This window comes from Triticum urartu, chromosome 6A (assembly GCF_056163025.1).
Source record: "Triticum urartu cultivar PI428250 chromosome 6A, HENAU_Tu73, whole genome shotgun sequence".
Taxonomy (NCBI): Eukaryota; Viridiplantae; Streptophyta; class Magnoliopsida; order Poales; family Poaceae; genus Triticum; species Triticum urartu.
This window is the reverse complement of record NC_141878.1, coordinates 467,152,193-467,171,245: the sequence shown is the minus strand read 5'-3', so window position 1 is coordinate 467,171,245 and position 19,053 is coordinate 467,152,193.

Genomic DNA, 19,053 nt, shown 5'->3' with positions numbered 1-19,053 from the left:
CCTGGGGCTCCCTCCCATGCCTAGTGGCAGCACTTAGCTCCGCGCTGGTGAGAAGACTTGAAGACCCGAAGACTAGACTAGGTGCTGGACGTGGCTTTTTGCTTTGGATCTCTCTTTCTGTGGCTTTGCTTTCTGGATTTGTACTTAAGTTGAAGCTGAATTTTTATCGATGCGCGCGGGGTGTGCCTTTTCTCGTTCGAGCCGTTTCTTGCCTTCTGGATCTTGTTGGGTTTGGTACTCATGTCCATCGCCTTTCCCTTGTGAAGCTCCTCGCGAGCCGGACCGCGCAAAGTGCATGCTCGTCAAGCACGCGCTAGCATTGTGCCTGATGCTCACCTCTTACGGGCCCCCCTCAAACGGGGTGATAAGCTCCGCAGGATTCTCAGGAACTCGTCGCCTCACAGCCCAGCCCTAAGCTTGCGCCGACTAAGGTAAACCACATCGGGGAGCTCACCCCCAGCTTCATGAAGTCACGAGGACGCATACCCACATCGCATAGGTAAGTAAAAAACTCTAATTTTCTTACATGAGGGGCTCCCCTATTACCTCTTCAGCACTACGTTGGATTCCATGAAGAGGAAAGGATGATGTAGCAAAGTAGCGTAAGTATTTCCCTCAGTTTTTGACAACCAAGGTATCAATCCAGTAGGAGGTTGCGCGTGCATAGCTAGTACCTACACAAAACAAATAACTCCTCGCAACCAACGCGATAAGGGGTTGTCAATCCCTTCACGGTCACTTACGAGAGTGAGATCTGATAGATATGATAAGATAATATATTTTTGGGTATTTTTATGATAAAGATGCAAACTAAAATAAAAGCAAAGTAAAAAAGCAAAGAAAATAACTAAGTATTGGAAGATTAATATGATGAAGATAGACCCGGGGGCCATAGGTTTCACTAGTGGCTCTCTCAAGAGCATAAGTATTCTATGGTGGGTGAACGAATTACTGTTGAGCAATTGACAGAATTGAGCAAAGTTATGAGAATATCTAGATATGATCATGTATATAGGCATCACGTCCGAGACAAGTAGACCGACTCCTGCCTGCATCTACTACTATTACTCCACTCATCGACCGCTATCCAGCATGCATCTAGAGTATTAAGTTCATGAAAACAGAGTAACGCCTTAAGCAAGATGACATGATGTAGAAGGATAAATTCATGCAATATGATAAACCCCCCATCTTGTTATCCTCAATGGCAACAATACAATACGTGCCTTGCTGCCCCTACTGTCACTGGGAAAGGACACCGCAAGATTGATCCCAAAGCTAAGCACTTCTCCCATTGCAAGAAAGATCAATCTAGTAGGCCAAACCAAACTGATAATTCAAAGAGACTTGCAAAGATAACCAATCATACATAAAAGAATTCAGAGAAGATTCAAATATTGTTCATAGATAATCTTGATCATAAACCCACAATTCATCGGTCTCAACAAACACACCACAAAAATAAGATTACATCGAATAGATCTCCACAAGAGAGGGGGAGAACATTGTATTGAGATCCAAAAAGAGAGAAGAAGCCATCTAGCTAATAACTATGGACCCGAAGGTCTGAGGTAAACTACTCACACTTCATCGGAGAGGCTATGGTGTTGAGGTAGAAGCCCTCCGTGATGGATGCCCCCTCCGACGGAGCTTCGGAACAGGCCCCAAGATGGGATCTCGTGGATATAGAAATTTACGGCGGTGGAATTAGGGTTTTGGATCCGTATCTGATCGTTTGGGGGAATGCAGGTATATATAGGAGGAAGGAGTATGTCGATGGAGCAACAGGGGGCCCACGATGGTGGAGGGCGCACCGGGGGGGGGGGGGGTAGGCGCACCCCCTACCTCGTGGCCTCCTCCTTTGTTTCTTGACGTAGGGTCCAAGTCTCCTGGATCATGTTCAGTGAGAAAATCACGTTCCCGATGGTTTCATTCCGTTTGGACTCCGTTTGATATTCCTTTTCTTCGAAACCCTAAAATAGGCAAAAAAAACAATTCTGGGCTGGGCCTCCAGTTAATAGGTTAGTCCCAAAAATAATACAAAAGTGGATAATAAAGCCAATAATGTCCAAAACTGTAGATAATATAGCATGAATCAATCAAAAATTATAGATACGTTGGAGACGTATCAAGCATCCCCAAGCTTAATTCTTGCTCGTCCTCGAGTAGGTAAATGATAAAAACAGAAGTTTTGATGTGGAATGCTACTTGGCTTAATTTTAATGTAATTCTTCTTAATTCTGGTATGAATATTCAGATCCAAAAGATTCAAGATAAAAGTTTAATATTTACATAAAAATAATAATACTTCAAGCATACTAACAAAGCAATCATGTCTTCTCAAAATAACATGGCCAAAGAAAGTTATCCCTACAAAATCATATAGTCTGGCTATGCTCTATCTTCACCACACAAAGTATTTAAAGCATGCACAACCCTGATGACAAGCCAAGCAATTGTTTCATACTTTTGACATTCTCAAACTTTTTCAATCTTCGCGCAATACATGAGAGTGAGCCATGGATATAGCACTATAGGTTGAATAGAATGGTGGTTGTGGAGAAGACAAAAAGGGGAAGATAGTCTCACATCAACTAGGCGTATCAACGGGCTATGGAGATGCCCATTAATAGATATCAATGTGAGTGAGTAGGGATTGCCATGCAACAGATGCACTAGAGCTATAAGTATATGAAAGCCCAACAAAAGAACCTAAGTGGGTGTGCATCCAACTTGCTTGCTCATGAAGACCTAGGGCATTTTGAGGAAGCCCATCATTGGAATATACAAGCCAAGTTCTATAATGAAAAATTCCCACTAGTATATGAAAGTGACGAAATGAGAGACTCTCTATCATGAATATCATGGTGCTACTTTGAAGCACAAGTGTGCTAAAAGGATAGTAGCATTGCCCATTCTCTCTTTTTCTCTCATTTTTTATTTGGGCCTTTTCTCTTTTTTATGGCCTCTTTTCTTTCCTTTTTTTTAATTTTTCGTCCGGAGTCTCATCCCGACTTGTGGGGGAAGCATAGTCTCCATCATCCTTTCCTCACTGGGACAATGCTCTAATAATGATGATCATAACACTTTTATTTTCTTACAACTCAACAATTACAACTCGATACTTAGAACAAAATATGACTCTATATGAATGCCTCCGGCGGTGTACTGGGATACGCAATGAATCAAGAGTGACATGTATGAAAGAATTATGAATGGTGGCTTTGCCACAAATACGATGTCAACTACATGATCATGCTAAGCAATATGACAATGATGGAGTGTGTCATAATAAACGAAACGGTGGAAAGTTGCATGACAATATATCTCGGAATGGCTATGGAAATGCCATAATAGGTAGGTATGGTGGCTGTTTTGAGGAAGGTATATGGTGGGTGTATGATACCGGCGAAAGGTGCGCGGTATTAGAGGGGCTAGCAATGGTGGAAGGAAGAAAAGTGCGTATAATCCATGGACTCAACATTAGTAATAAAGAACTCATATAATTATTGCAAAAATCTACAAGTTATCAAAGCAAAGTATTACGCGCATGCTCCTAGGGGGATAGATTGGTAGGAAAAGACCATCGCTCGTCCCCGACCGCCACTCATAAGGAAGACAATCAATAAATAAATCATGCTGTGACTTCATCACATAACGGTTCAACATACGTGCATGCTACGGGAATCACAAACTTTAACACAAGTATTTCTCAAATTCACAACTACTCAACTAGCACAACTTTAATATCACCATCTTCATATCTCAAAACAATTATCAAGCATCAAACTTCTCATAGCATTCAACACACTCATAAGAGAATTTTATTATTAATCTTGTATACCTAGCATATAAGGATTTTCAAGAAAATTACCATGCTACTCAAGACTCTCGAAATAATCTAAGTGAAGCATGAGAGATCAATAGTTTCTAGAAAAGAAATCCACCACCGTGCTCTAAAAGATATAAGTGAAGTACTAGAGCAAAACTATATAACTCAAAAGATATAAGTGAAGCACATAGAGTATTCTAACAAATTCCAAATCATGTATGGCTCTCTCAAAAGGTGTATACAGCAAGGATGATTGTGGTAAACTAACAAATAAAGAATCAAATCATACAAGATGCTCCAAGCAAAACACATATCATGTGGTGAATAAAAATATAGCTCCAAGTAAAGTTACCGATAGAAGTAGACGAAAGAGGGGATGCCTTTCGGGGCATCCCCAAGCTTTGGCTTTTAGGTGTCCTTAGATTATCTTGGGGGTGCCATGGGCATCCCCAATCTTAGGCTCTTGCAACTTCTTGTTCCATAATCCATCAAATCTTTACCCAAAACTTGAAAACTTCACAATACAAAACTTAAAGTAGGAAATCTCGTGAGCTCCGTTAGCGAAAGAAAACAAAAGACCACTTCAAGGTAATGTAATGAACTCACTATTTATTTATATTGGTGTTAAACCTACTGTATTCCAACTTCTCTATGGTTTATAAACTATTTTACTAGCCATAGATTCATCAAAATAAGCAAACAACACACGAAAAACAGAATCTGTCAAAAACAGAACAGTCTGTAGTAATCTGTAGCTAGCGCAAGATCTGGAACCCCAAAAATTCTAAAATAAATTGCTGGACGTGTGGAATTTATCTATTAATCGTCTTCAAAAATAATTAACTAAATATCACTTTCCAAATAAAAATGGCAGCAGTTCTCGTGAGCACTAAAGTTTCTGTTTTTTTTACAGCAAGATATCAAGACTTTCCCCAAGTCTTCCCACCGGTTCTACTTGGCACAAACACTAATTAAATGCAAAAAACACAACCAGAACAGAGGCTAGGTAAATTATTTATTACTAAACAGGAGAAAAAAGCAAGGAACAAAAATAAAATTGGGTTGCCTCCCAACAAGCGCTATCGTTTAACGCCCTAGCTAGGCATAAAAAGCAAGGATAGATCTAGGTATTGCCATCTTTGGTAGGCAATCCATAAGTGGCTCTCATAATAGATTCATAAGGTAATTTAATTTTCTTGCTAGGAAAGTGTTCCGTGCCTTTCCTTAACGGAAATTGGAATCTAATATTTCCTTCCTTCATATCAATAATTGTACCAATCGTTCTAAGGAAAGGTCTACCAAGAATAATAGGACATGAAGGATTGCAATCTATATCAAGAACAATAAAATCTACGGGCACATAATTCCTATTTCAACAATAAGAACATCATTAATTCTTCCCATAGGTTTCTTAATAGTGGAATCTGCAAGGTACAAATTTAAAGAGCAATCATCAAAATCACGAAAACCTAACAAATCACACAAAGTCTTTGGAATCGTGGAAACACTAGCACCCAAATCACATAAAGCATAGAACTCATGATCTTTAATATTAATTTTAATATTTGGTTCCCACTCATCATAAAGTTTTCTAGGGATAGAAACTTCCAACTCAAGTTTTTCTTCATAAGATTGCATCAAGGCATCAACGATATGTTTAGTAAATGCTTTATTTTGACTATAAGCATGAGGAGAATTTAGCACGTGTTGCAACAAGTAAATACAATCAATCAAAGAGAAATTTTCATAATTAAATTCCTTGAAATCCAACATAGTGGGTTTAGCAACATCTAGGGTTTTAATTTCTTCAATCCCACTTTCATCAAATTTAGCATCAAGATCTAAAAACTCTGAATTCTTGGAACGCCCTCTAGGTAAAGGTGGATCATATCTAGTCCCATTATTATCAAGATTCATATTGCAAAACAAAGATTTAATATGGGAAACATCAATAACTTTTATATCTTCATCTTTATTTTCATAGGAACTAGAAGAACACGCTCTTATAAAGGCATCTTTCTTAGCACGCATCCTAGCGGTTCTTTGTTTGCACTCATCAATGGAAATTCTCATGGCTTTGAGAGACTCATTGATATCATGCTTAGGAGGAATAGATCTAAGTTTCAAAGAATCAACATCAAGAGAAATTCTATCAACGTTCCTAGCCAACTCAACAATCTTAAGCAATTTTTCTTCAATCAAAGCATTGAAATTCTTTTGTGAAGTAATAAATTCTTTAATATTAGATTCAAAATCAGAGGGCATCTTATTATAATTTCCATAAGATTGTTGTAGGAATTACCATAATTATTAGAGGGATTACTAGGATAAGGCCTAGGATTAAAATTTCCTTTATACGCGTTGTTACCAAAATTGTTCCTACCAACAAAATTCACATCCATAGATTCATTATTGTTCTCAATCAAAGTATACAAGGGCATATCATTAGGATCAGAAGAAACACTCTTACTAGCAAATAATTTCATAAGTTCATCCATCTTTCCACTCAAAACATTAATTTCTTCTATCGCATGCACCTTTTTATTAGTAGATCTTTCAGTATGCCATTGAGAATAATTAACCATAATATTATCTAGGAGTTTAGTAGCTTCTCCTAAAGTGACTTCCATAAAAGTGCCTCCCGCGGTCGAATCTAAAAGATTTCTAGAAGCAAAATTCAATCCGGCATAAATTTTTTGTATAATCATCCACAAATTCAAACCATGAGTAGGGCAATTACGTATCATTAATTTCATCCTCTCCCAAGCTTGTGCAACATGTTCGTGATCAAGTTGCTTAAAATTCATAATATCGTTTTTAAGGGAGATGATCTTAGCGGGAGGAAAATACTTAGAGATAAAAGCATCTTTGCACTTGTTCCAAGAATCAATACTATTTTTAGGCAAAGACAAAAACCAAGCTTTAGCACAATCTCTAAGCGAAAAAGGAAATAGCTTCAACTTAACAATATCGTTGTCCACATCTTTCTTCTTTTGCATATCACACAAATCAACGAACCTATTTAGATGGGTAGCGGCATCTTCACTAGGAAGGCCGGAAAACGGATCTTTCATGACAAGATTCAGCAAAGCGGCATTAATTTCACAAGATTCAGCATCGGTAAGAGGAGAAATTGGAGTGCTAATAAAATCATTGTTGTTGATATTGGTAAAGTCACACAATTTAGTGTTATCTTGAGCCATCGTGGCAAGCAAGCAATCCAACACACAAGCAAACAAAAAGCAAGCGGGCAAAAAGAGGCAAATAGAGAAAGAGAGGGAGGATAGAGAGAGAGGGCGAATAAAAAGGCAAGGGTGAAGTGGGGGAGAGGAAAACGAGAGGCAAATGGCAAATAATGTAATGCGGGAGATAAGGGTTGTGATGGGTACTTGGTATGTTGACTTTTGCGTAAACTCCCCAGGAACGGCGCCATAAATGGCTCGTTGTCGGGAGTCAAATCTTGACTTGCGCGAACCTCCCCGGCAACGGCGCCAGAAATTCTTCTTGCTACCTGTTGAGCACTGCGTTGGATTTCGTTGAAGAGGAAAGGACGATGCAACAAAGTAGCGTAAGTATTTCCCTCAGTTTTTGAGAACCAAAGTATCAATCCAGTAGGAGGTTGTGCACGCGTCCCTAGTACAAAACAAATAACTCCTCGCAACCAGCGCAATAAGGGGTTGTCAATCCCTTCACGGTCACTTACGAGAGTGAGATCTAATAGATATGATAAGATAATATTTTTGGGTATTTTTATGATAAAGATGCAAAGTAAAATAAAAGCAAAGTAAAAAGCAAAGGAAATAACTAAGTATTGGAAGATTAATATGATGAAGATAGACCCGGGGGCCATAGGTTTCACTAGTGGCTCTCTCAAGAGCATAAGTATTCTATGGTGGGTGAACGAATTACTGTTGAGCAATTGACAGAATTGAGCATAGTTATGAGAATATCTAGGTATGATCATGTATATAGGCATCACGTCCGAGACAAGTAGACCGACTCCTGCCTGCATCTACTACTATTACTCCACTCAGCGACCGCTATCCACCATGCATCTAGAGTATTAAGTTCATGAAAACAGAGTAACGCCTTAAGCATGATGACATGATGTAGAAGGATAAATTCATGCAATATGATAAAAATCCCATCTTGTTAACCTCGATGGCAACAATACAATACGTGCCTTGCTGCCCCTACTGTCACTGGGAAAGGACACCACAAGATTGAACCCAAAGCCAAGCACTTCTCCCATTGGAAGAAAGATCAATCTAGTAGGCCAAACCAAGCTGATAATTCGAAGAGTCTTGCAAAGATAACCAATCATACATAAAAGAATTCAGAGAAGATTCAAATATTGTTCATAGATAATCTTGATCATAAACCCACAATTCATCGGTCTCAACAAACACACCGCAAAAAGAAGATTACATCGAATAGATCTCCACAAGAGAGGGGGAGAACATTGTATTGAGATCCAAAAAGAGAGAAGAAGCCATCTAGCTAATAACTATGGACCGAAGGTCTGAGGTAAACTACTCACACTTCATCGGAGAGGCTATGGTGTTGATGTAGAAGCCCTTCGTGATGGATGCCCCCTCCGGCGGAGCTCCAGAACAGGCCCCAAGATGGGATCTCGTGGATACAGAAAGTTACAGCGGTGGAATTAGGGTTTTGGCTTAGTATCTGATCGTTTGGGGGTACGTAGGTATATATAGGAGGAAGGAGTACGTTGGTGGAGCAATAGGGGCCCACGAGGGTGGAGGGCGCGCCTGGGGGGGGGGGGGGGGGTAGGCGCGCCCCCTACCTTGTGGCCTCCTCCTTTGTTTCTTGACATAGGGTCCAAGTCTCCTAGATCATGTTCGGTGAGAAAATCATGTTCCCGAAGGTTTCAGTCTGTTTGGACTCCATTTGATATTCCTTTTCTTTGAAACCATAAAATAGGCAAAAAACAACAATTCTGGGCTGGGCCTCTAGTTAATAGGTGTAACACCCCGGATATGATTTACCCAATATGTAATCCAACTCTTGCCGTTTCCGGCCTTAAGTTATTCTATTTTCTCGGGTTCGGGTCTTTGTCTCCGTGTGTTATTATCGTTGTCATGCATCTCATATCATGTCATCATGTGCATTGCATTTGCATACGTGTTCATCTCATGCATTCGAGCATTTTCCCCGTTGTCCGTTTTGCATTCCGGCGCTTCGTTCTCCTCCGGTGGTCATTTCTACCTTTCTTTCGTGTGTGGGGATTAAACATTTCCGGATTGGACCGAGACTTGCCAAGCAGCCTTGGTTTACTACCGGTAGACCGCCTGTCAAGTTTCGTATCATTTGGACTTCGTTTGATACTCCAACGGTTAAACGAGGGACCGTAAAGGCCTCGTGTGTGTTGCAGCCCAACACCCTTCCAAATTTGGCCCAAAACCCACCAAAACCCTCTCCATCATCTAGAGCGTTCGATCACGATCGCGTGGCCGAAAACCGCACCTCATTTGGACACTCCTAGCTCCCTCTAGGCCTATAAATAGGTCCTCCTCCGAAAATCCGGATCTCTTCCCCGTCCAAACCCTAAAAATCGCCCCGCCACCACCGGACACGTCCGGCCGCCGCCGGACGAAGTCGCCGCCGCCCCCCGCGCCAATCAGGAGGCGCCACGTGGCCGGCCGCCTCCTCCACCGCCGCAGCCCGCCCGGCCCGCAGCCAGTCCCCGAGGGCCCGAACCGGCGCCCGCGCCCCGCCGCCCTTCTCCTACCTCCCGCCACCGCCTTGCTCCGCTCCGGCGAGTGCGAGCCGCCGCACCACCGCTCCGGCGCGCTGCCCGCCCGCGCGCCTCGCCGCCCGGCCGCCGTGCGCCGCCCCCCATCGCTCGCCGCCTCCTCGACGTCCGACCCCGCCGACCTCCTCCTCCCCTCGTCGCCGGCCTCCTCCACGCCAAATCCGGCCGCCGTCGACTACAAATCCGGCCGGCGAGCTTCGGGAAGCGCGCCTCTAGAGTGCCTGTCGATCTGACATCCAGATCCAGTTTCCTCGCGGTGGACTTTTTGCCCGAAACCGTAGTTCATATGCTCCTGTTCATCGCATCGTAACTCCTCATCCATAACTCCGTTTTTGGCATATAGCATATCAAAATGTTCATCTCAGAGAGTACATCATTTCATTCCATTGCATCATTTTCATTTGAGTTCATCTTGATGCCCGAAATGCTGTTAGAAGAGTGCTACTTGAGATAATTGTCAGATCTGTTGCTCCATTTAGATATTTGTCATTTTTTCCATGATTATTGTGTGCATGATATGCCCATGAGCTCTACATGTGTTTTGTTTAGGGTTTTTCCATATTTCTAGAGGTGCAACCTATGTATTTTTGTGATGTGTGTGGTGACTAGCACAAGCTTGCAAAGTGAGGCACTTGGTAATGCTGATTTCAGGGACTTAGCATTTCCACCAAGTCTTTGAGCTGTTTATTTCATATTGCCATATGTTCATGTTGTTTCCTAGTGGTCCGTGCCTATTTTGAGGATGATCAGTAAGGATGTTTTGTTAATCTTGTAGTGCTTTATCCATCCATGCCTTTGTTTGCAATTATGGGGCACCCTAGCTTGAGTCAATCGAGCTCTACTTTTGTCATTCCATGAATCTGGGCAGATTGTCTACTTGTTAGCGATTTTGCCGATGATGGTGTAGTTGATCCGTGCATGCTATGCTATTGTTCTTGCCATGTCTAGCTTGTATTTTGTGTATTCTTGATGGGAGTATTCTTAGATTATCATGACTTGCTCTGTAGTGAGTGCATCGAGCTCGTAAACATGCCTACTTGATATCTGTTTTCAGCATGTTCCAGTTTTCACTAAGTCTGAGAACTGATTATGTTTTTGCCATGTTCACATGCTTGCAAATGTATTTTCTTATCCCTTTTGGCTCAAGGTCACTAAGGGACTTTTGTTAAGATCTTTTAGTAGCTCCATTCCATGCTTTACTTTGCCATGTTCAGGTCCTGTAGCATGTAGATTTGTTGCTCCGAAGAGTGCTATCTGATCTGAGATTCCAGACAAGTGTTAATTTCACTAAGTCTGAAATCTGTTTGTCATATGCATTTTTGCCATGCTTGTTTGAACCTGTTAATGGATGAATTGGGCGTAGCTCAGTGCTAGACTTTTGTTAACAATCTTGAATGCATCCCTGCCATGTATTTTGTTGCCATGTTTGGGTGCTGTAGCATGTTTATCTTGTTGCATTAAATGACTAGTTGCTGTAAATCGCAGAATGTGGTCATATTTGAATTGCTTGCCATTTCCAAACCGTAACTCCGATTTCGGTGATCTTTATATCATTTTCAATCAATTTCATCTCATCTTTCCAGTGGCACACTTGGAATTCCAAGTTGAGACCAGGTTCATGCATCCCTTGTCAAATCTTGCATATGCATCCCGCATAGCATACCGTCCTTGCATCATATTGTTTGAGCTTTGCACGTGGTTGATTGTGTCCTTGTTGCTTGTTTGTTTTGTTTGGGTAGATCCGGGAGACGAGTTCGCTAACGAGGAGCCCGTTGAGTTTGCTTTCGAGGATCCAGTCAACTCTGACAACTTTGCAGGCAAGATGATCATACCCTCGAAATCACTACTATCTTTGCTTTGCTAGATGCTCGCTCTTTTGCTATGCCAATGCTACGATGCCTACCACTTGCTTTCAAGCCTCCCAAATTCCCATGTCAAACCTCTAACCCACCATGTCCTAGCAAACTGTTGATTGGCTATGTTACCGCTTTGCTCAGCCCCTCTTATAGCGTTGCTAGTTGCAGGTGAAGATTGGAGATCCGTTCCTTGTTGGAACATTTATTTACTTGTTGGGATATCATTATATTATCTTGTTATCTTAATGCATCTATATACTTGGTAAAGGGTGGAAGGCTCGGCCTCTCGCCTAGAGTTTTGTTCCACTCTTGCCGCCCTAGTTTCCGTCATATCGGTGTTATGTTCCCGGATTTTGCGTTCCTTACGCGGTTGGGTTATAATGGGAACCCCTTGATAGTTCGCCTTGATTAAAGCTTTTCCAGCAATGCCCAACCTTGGTTTTACCATTTTCCACCTAGCCTCTTTTTCCCTTGGGTTTCCGGAGCCCGAGGGTCATCTTATTTAAACCCCCCCCGGGCCAGTGCTCCTCTGAGTGTTGGTCCGACCGAGTAGACTGCGGGGCCACCTCGGGGCAACTTGAGGGTTGGTTTTACTCGTAGGATGTCTCATCTGAGTGTGCCCTGAGAACGAGATATGTGCAGCTCCTATCAGGATTTGTCGGCACATTCAGGCGGTGTTGCTGGTCTTGTTTTAACCTGTCAAAATGTCTTGAAGAACCGAGGTACCGAGTCTGATCGGAATGTCTCGGGAGGAGGTCTATTCCTTCGTTGACCGTGAGAGCTTGTCATGGGCTAAGTTGGGACTCCCCTGCAGGGATTTGAACTTTCGAAAGCCGTGCCCGCGGTTATGGGCAGATGGGAATTTGTTAATGTCCGGTTGTAGATAACTTGAACCTTAACTTAATGAAAATGAATCAACAGTGTGAGTTGCCGTGATGGTCTCTTCTCGGCGGAGTCCGGGAAGTGAACACGGTGTTGGAGTAATGCTTGCCGCAGGTTGCCCTCTACTTATCCGTTCGCGCTTTGCCTCCTCTTCTCACTCTCTTTTGCGAACAGGATAGCCACCATATATGCTAGTCGCTTGCTGCAGCTCCACATATTTTACCTTACCTTACCTATTAAGCTTAAATAGTCTTGATCGCGAGGGTGCGAGATTGCTGAGTCCCTGTGGCTCACAGATTACTATTACACCAGATGCAGGGCCTGATGATTCCGCTCCAGGTGACGCGCTCGAGCTCAAGTGGGAGTGCGACGAGGACTCTCAACGATACTACGTGTCTTTCCCTGATGATCAGTAGTGGTGCCCAGTTGGGGTGATCGGGACCGTGTCGCATGTTGGGTTATCTTTTATTTTGGCGCCGTAGTCGGGCCATGAGTGTTTGGATGATGTAATGTTATTTATGTACCTTGATTGACATGGCGAGTGTAAGCCAACTATGTTATCTCCCCTTTTATTATCTATATTACAAGGGATGTTGTGAAGATTGCCTAACTTGCGACATATGCTTTCAATGCGGTTATGTCTCTAAGTCGTGACTCAACACGTGGGAGCTATAGTCGCATCGAGGGTGTTACGAGTTGGTAATCAGAGCCTTCCCCGACCTTAGGAGCCCCATTGCTTGATCGTTTTTAGCGGCCGAGTTGTGTCAAGAAAAATGTTTTGAGTCATTTAGGAATTATATATCGGAGAGTTTAGGGATTCTTTTTACTTCCCAGTCTCCTCATCGCTCTGGTAAGGCATCCTGACGTAGAGTTTTGACTCTTCTCTTCTCAAATTTCACTAAATTTTTTTAGGATCACGCGGGTATCTTGGAATCGTTCCGATGGTTTTATGACGAGAACATTGTCTTGGTGCCTCCTGTCAGGGGTTTTGTGGAAGTGTCCCGGGGAGTTGAGCTCTGAGGTGTTGTCGTCATAATTTTATCGTTGCAGTTCTGGAATACCTGAGTTTAGTACGCCGACATCGAAAATCTCTTTTATGCAGTTCGTTGGTGAGATAACCTCGACGCCACCCAGTACTGGGGCGGGAGTTCGGGAGTATCGCCATAACTTGTATAACGGATGCTTTTCGAAGGTTGAGGTAGATGGTTTCCGAAGTTTTCTTGGTTATGTGTTGAAGGATGGATACAACTGGATGTAGGATTTGCTAGATTTGGGTGAGATATTATGCTTCCCCTGTATCCCCAACACCTGATTGCATAACCGGAAAGGTTCGGGAGTTTCATAGGTGGGAATTCTTGTAGCTCTAGTTCTTTTTCCACGGATATTTGGTTTGAGATTGGGATTTCTTACCGAGTATTTGTTCTTGATCCGTACCTTGTTGATTTATTTCTCTACCTAAATTCTAAGTGGCTTCTCAATTTATGGATATGTGACCATTTCAAGAGGAATGCATTCGTTCATTTTGTTCGGATGTGAAGACTTTATGTTGCAATTTTCATTCCGTTGGATTCAGCTTCATTTATCTGTCTATGTGCTAACGGTGGTCAACCTCTTCAGGATGGCTCCCGCAAGAGCACCAATCAGAATCAGAATCAGGATCCGCCACCACCTCCACCTCCTCCGGAGGCATGGCAAGCTGTGATGGCTGCAACCAATGCAAGCACACAGTTGATCATGCAAATTCTCCAATAGCGTAATCAAGGAAACCAAGGGAACCAAGGCAACAATCAGAATCACTTTGCTACACTCAACCAGTTCCTTGCTAACGGGCCAAAGACTTTCAGCAATTGTGTTGAGGAAACCGATGCTGACGATTGGCTCGTGGATCTGTGCAAGCATTTCGAGTGCAGTAACGTCAGGCCTGAGGACTTTGTCAAGTTCGCTTTCTTCCAACTCAAAGATCAAGCTGCAGAATGGTTCCAGCGGTACAAGAATTCCAGAGGTGGACGTGTTATTACCTGGGATGAATTCTGTCAAGATTTCAGAGCTCACCATATTCCCCAGAGCGTGGTTGAAAGCAAGCGTGAGGAATTCCGCAACCTGAAGCAAGGCACTTTGTCTGTCTATGACTACAACAAGTTGTTTCAGAAGCTCGCCCGCTTTTCCAAGCAGGACGTCCCTGATGAGAAGAGCATGATATACCAGTTCAGGGGTGGTCTCAGATAAGAAATTCAGCTAGCTCTTGTTCTCTTTGAGCCCTTGAGGTACGATGAGTTCTACCACATGGCATTGAAGCAAGAGGCCGCTCAAATGAGGTGTGATGCTTCCAAGAAACGAGTCAGAGATGCTACTCCTTCTTCCTCTACTCAAGTGGCCAAGCAGCAGAAGTATTGGCTTCCTCCTCCTCCGTTCCGTCAGCCGTATCAGCAGAAGAGCAAAGGTGGCAGTGGTTCTTCCCACCCACCCAACCCTGGCTTTCAGAACAAGACTTCGTCTCAAGCTCCAAGATCGAGTGCTCCGTACCACCGTCTGATTTCAGAGGGCACGTGCAACAAGTGCCAACAGAAGGGTCACTATGCCAACAAGTGTCTCAATCAGAGGCGCCTCCCTCCTCCTCCTCCTGTGAGATCGGCAAGTACAGCTGTGGTCAAGTATAACCCCAAGCACGCCAAGGTCAACTTGATGAACGCAACTCAGGCAGAGGACTCGTCAGATGTGATCATGGGTAACCTTCCTATTAACGATGTTCCTGCAAAAGTACTTTTTGATATTGGTGCATCGCATTCTTTCTTGTCATGCCCTTTTGCATCGAAGCACAATGTTGATACTGAGATCATGCCCAAAGTCATGCAAGTTGTTTCTCTCGGCAAGCTTTTGACTTCTAGTTTGGTTGCTCCCGATATCTCTATCACGTTGGGCGATTACAAGTTTCTTTCTTCTCCGGTGGTTCTTGGTAACTCGGATATTGATCTTACTCTCGGGATGGATTGGCTTTCTAAGCACAAGGCGCATCTTGATTGTGCAGCCAGGCAGATTCAATTGACTCATTCGTCTGAGGATGTAATTGTCTTTGCCGCTCGTGACGATACAATCCGTCTGTTTTCCCTCAATGAGAAGGGTGAACTGGATGCTATCTCACAAATTCCAGTCGTTTGCGAATATCAAGACGTCTTTTCAGAAGAGCTTCCAGGAATGCCTCCGCACCGGCCAGTTGAATTCGTTATTGATCTTGAGCCTGGCACGGAACCTGTGTGCAAGCGTCCTTACAAGCTCGGACCTGAAGAGTTGAAGGAGCTAAAGAAGCAACTCGATATTCAAGAGAGAATGGGTCTCATTCGGCCTAGTTCTTCTCCGTGGGGTTGTGGTGTTCTTTTTGTGAAGAAGGATGGAACGGACTGACTTTGTGTTGATTACCGTCCATTGAACAAGAAGACTATCAAGAACAAATACCCACTTCCCAACATCAACGAGCTGTTCGAACAACTCAAAGGTGCCCAAGTATTCTCCAAGCTTGATCTCCGTATGGGTTATCATCAGATTCGAATCTGTGAGCAAGATATTCCCAAGAGGGCTTTCAGGACAAGCTATGGTTCATATGAATACACCGTCATGTCTTTTGGCCTCGTCAATGCTCCTCCGACATTCTCTCGCATGATGAACTTCATCTTCAACGCCTACACCAATGACTTCGTTTTGGTCTATCTCGACGACATTCTGGTTTTCTCGAAGAACAAGGAAGATCATGCCAAGCACTTGCGTTTGGTACTCGATAAGCTGAGGGAACACAAGTTCTACGCCAAGTTCTCCAAGTGCGAATTTTGGCTCGATGAGGTTCTTTATCTTGGTCATATCATCTCTGCCAAGGGCATTGCCGTGAATCCTGAGAAGGTGTATGCAATTGTGAATTGGGAACCTCCTCAGAACGTGAAGCAACTCCGTAGCTTCCTCGGTCTCGCAAGCTATTGTCGAAGATTCGTTGAAAACTTTTCTAAGATCGCGAAGCCTCTCTCAAATCTTCTCCAGAAGCACGTCAAGTACGTTTGGTCTCCGGAGTGTGACATTGCTTTCAACACTTTGAAAGAGAAATTGATCACTGCTCCAGTTCTGACTCCGCCTGATGAATCCAAACCGTACGAGGTCTTTTGTGATGCCACTCTCCAAGGTCTTGGTGCAGTGTTGATGCAAGAGAAGAAAGTTGTTGCTTATACCTCTCGCCAGTTGAAGCCCAATGAGAAGAACTACCCCACTCATGATCTCGAGTTGGCGGCAGTTGTGCATGCTCTTTTGACTTGGAGACATCTCTTATTGGGAAGAAAAGTGGACATTTTCACTGATCACAAGAGTCTCAAGTACATCTTCACTCAGCCTAATCTCAACCTCAGGCAAACTCGATGGGTCGAAATGATTCAAGAGTATAATCCGAGTACCGAGTATACTCCAGGCAAGGCCAATGTGATTGCTGACGCATTGAGCAGGAAAGCTTATTGCAACAGCCCGATTCTTAAGCCTTATCAACCCGAGCTTTGTGAAGCTTTCCGCAAACTTAATCTGCAAGTTGTTCCTCAAGGTTTCCTCTCCAACCTTCAAGTCTCTCCTACCTTGGAAGACCAGATTCGCCAAGCCCAGCTTCTTGATGCTATGGTGAAAAAGGTGAAGATTGGGATTGCCAAGAGTCAACCCAAGTACAAGTGCTACCACCTTGATGACAAGGATACTCTTTTCTTCGAGGATCGTATTGTTGTGCCCAAAGGTGAACTTCGTAAAGTGATCATGAACGAGGCTCACAATTCTCTCCTCTCCATCCACCCTGGGAGTACGAAGATGTATCAGGACCTCAAGCAGGCTTATTGGTGGACTCGAATGAAGCGCGAGATCGCTCAGTTCGTGAATGAGTGTGATGTCTGTAGAAGAGTGAAGGCAGAACACCAAAGACCAGCGGGTCTCCTCCAACCTCTTGCCATTCCAGAATGGAAGTTTGACCACATTGAAATGGACTTCGTGACTGGGTTTCCAAAGTCCAAACGTGGCAATGATGCTATATTCGTTGTCATCGACAAACTCACTAAAGTGGCTCACTTTCTGGCTATCAAAGAGTCAATCACTGCAGCTCATTTGGCGGAACTCTATACCTCTCGAATTGTCTCTCTGCACGGTATCCCACAAGTGATCTCTTCAGACCGTGGCAGCATCTTTACCTCCAAGTTTTGGGATTCTTTTCAGAAGGCCATGGGCACCAACATCCGCTTCAGTACAGCTTTCCATCCTCAAACTAGTGGTCAAGTCGAGCGTGTCAACCAGATTCTTGAAGATATGCTCAGGGCTTGTGTGATCTCCTTTGGCATGAAGTGGGAGGATTGTCTTCCTTATGCTGAATTCTCCTACAACAACAGTTTTCAAGCAAGTTCGGGCAAGGCCCCATTTGAAATTCTGTATGGCAGGAAGTGCCGTACCCCTCTCAACTGGTCCGAAACCGGTGAATGTCAGCTTTTGGGTAATGACTTAATCACAGAGGCAGAGGAAATGTGCAAAGTCATTCGAGATAACCTCAAAGCAGCCCAATCCCGCCAGAAGAGCTACTATGATAGTAAGCACCGTGATTCGGCTTTCAAGATCGGAGATCATGTTTACCTCCGCGTCTCTCCTATGAAAGGTACTCGTCGCTTCGGTATCAAAGGGAAGCTTGCCCCTAGATACGTGGGACCTTTCAAGATCGTCAGCAAGAGAGGCGACCTCGCCTATCAACTCGAGCTTCCTTCAAACTTTGCAAATGTTCATGACGTGTTCCATGTCTCTCAGCTTCGAAAGTTCTTCAAGACTCCTGACTGCACCGTCAACTTCGAGGACTTTGAGCTCCAAGAAGATCTCTCTTATCGTGAGCACCCCGTTGCTATTCTCGAAGAGACTGAACGCAAGACTCGCAACAAGTCAATCAAATTCCTCAAAGTAAAGTGGTCACACCATTCCGACCGTGAAGCTACCTGGGAACGCGAGGATCACCTCAGTTCTGAGTACCCGGCATTCTTTCAGTCCTAGATCTCGGGACGAGATCCTTTCGTAGTGGTGGAGTGTTGTAACACCCCGGATATGATTTACCCAATATGTAATCCAACTCTTGCCGTTTCCAGCCTTAAGTTATTTTATTTTCTCGGGTTCGGGTCTTTGTCTCCGTGTGTTATTATCGTTGTCATGCATCTCATATCATGACATCATGTGCATTGCATTTGCATACGTGTTCATCTCATGCATTCGAGCATTTTCCCCGTTGTCCGTTTTGCATTCCGGCGCTCCATTCTCCTCCGGTGGTCAATTCTACCTTTCTTTCGTGTGTGGGGATTAAACATTTCTGGATTGGACCGAGACTTGCCAAGCGGCCTTGGTTTACTACCGATAGACCGCCTGTCAAGTTTCGTATCATTTGGACTTCGTTTGATACTCCAACGGTTAACCGAGGGACCGTAAAGGCCTCGTGTGTGTTGCAGCCCAACACCCTTCCAATTTGGCCCAAAACCCACCAAAACCCTCTCCATTATCTAGAGCGTTCGATCATGATCGCGTGGCCGAAAACCGCACCTCATTTGGACACTCCTAGCTCCCTCTAGGCCTATAAATAGGTCCTCCTCCGAAAATCCGGATCTCTTCCCCGTCCAAACCCTAAAAATCGCCCCGCCACCACCGGACACGTCCGACCGCCGCCGGATGAAGTTGCCGCT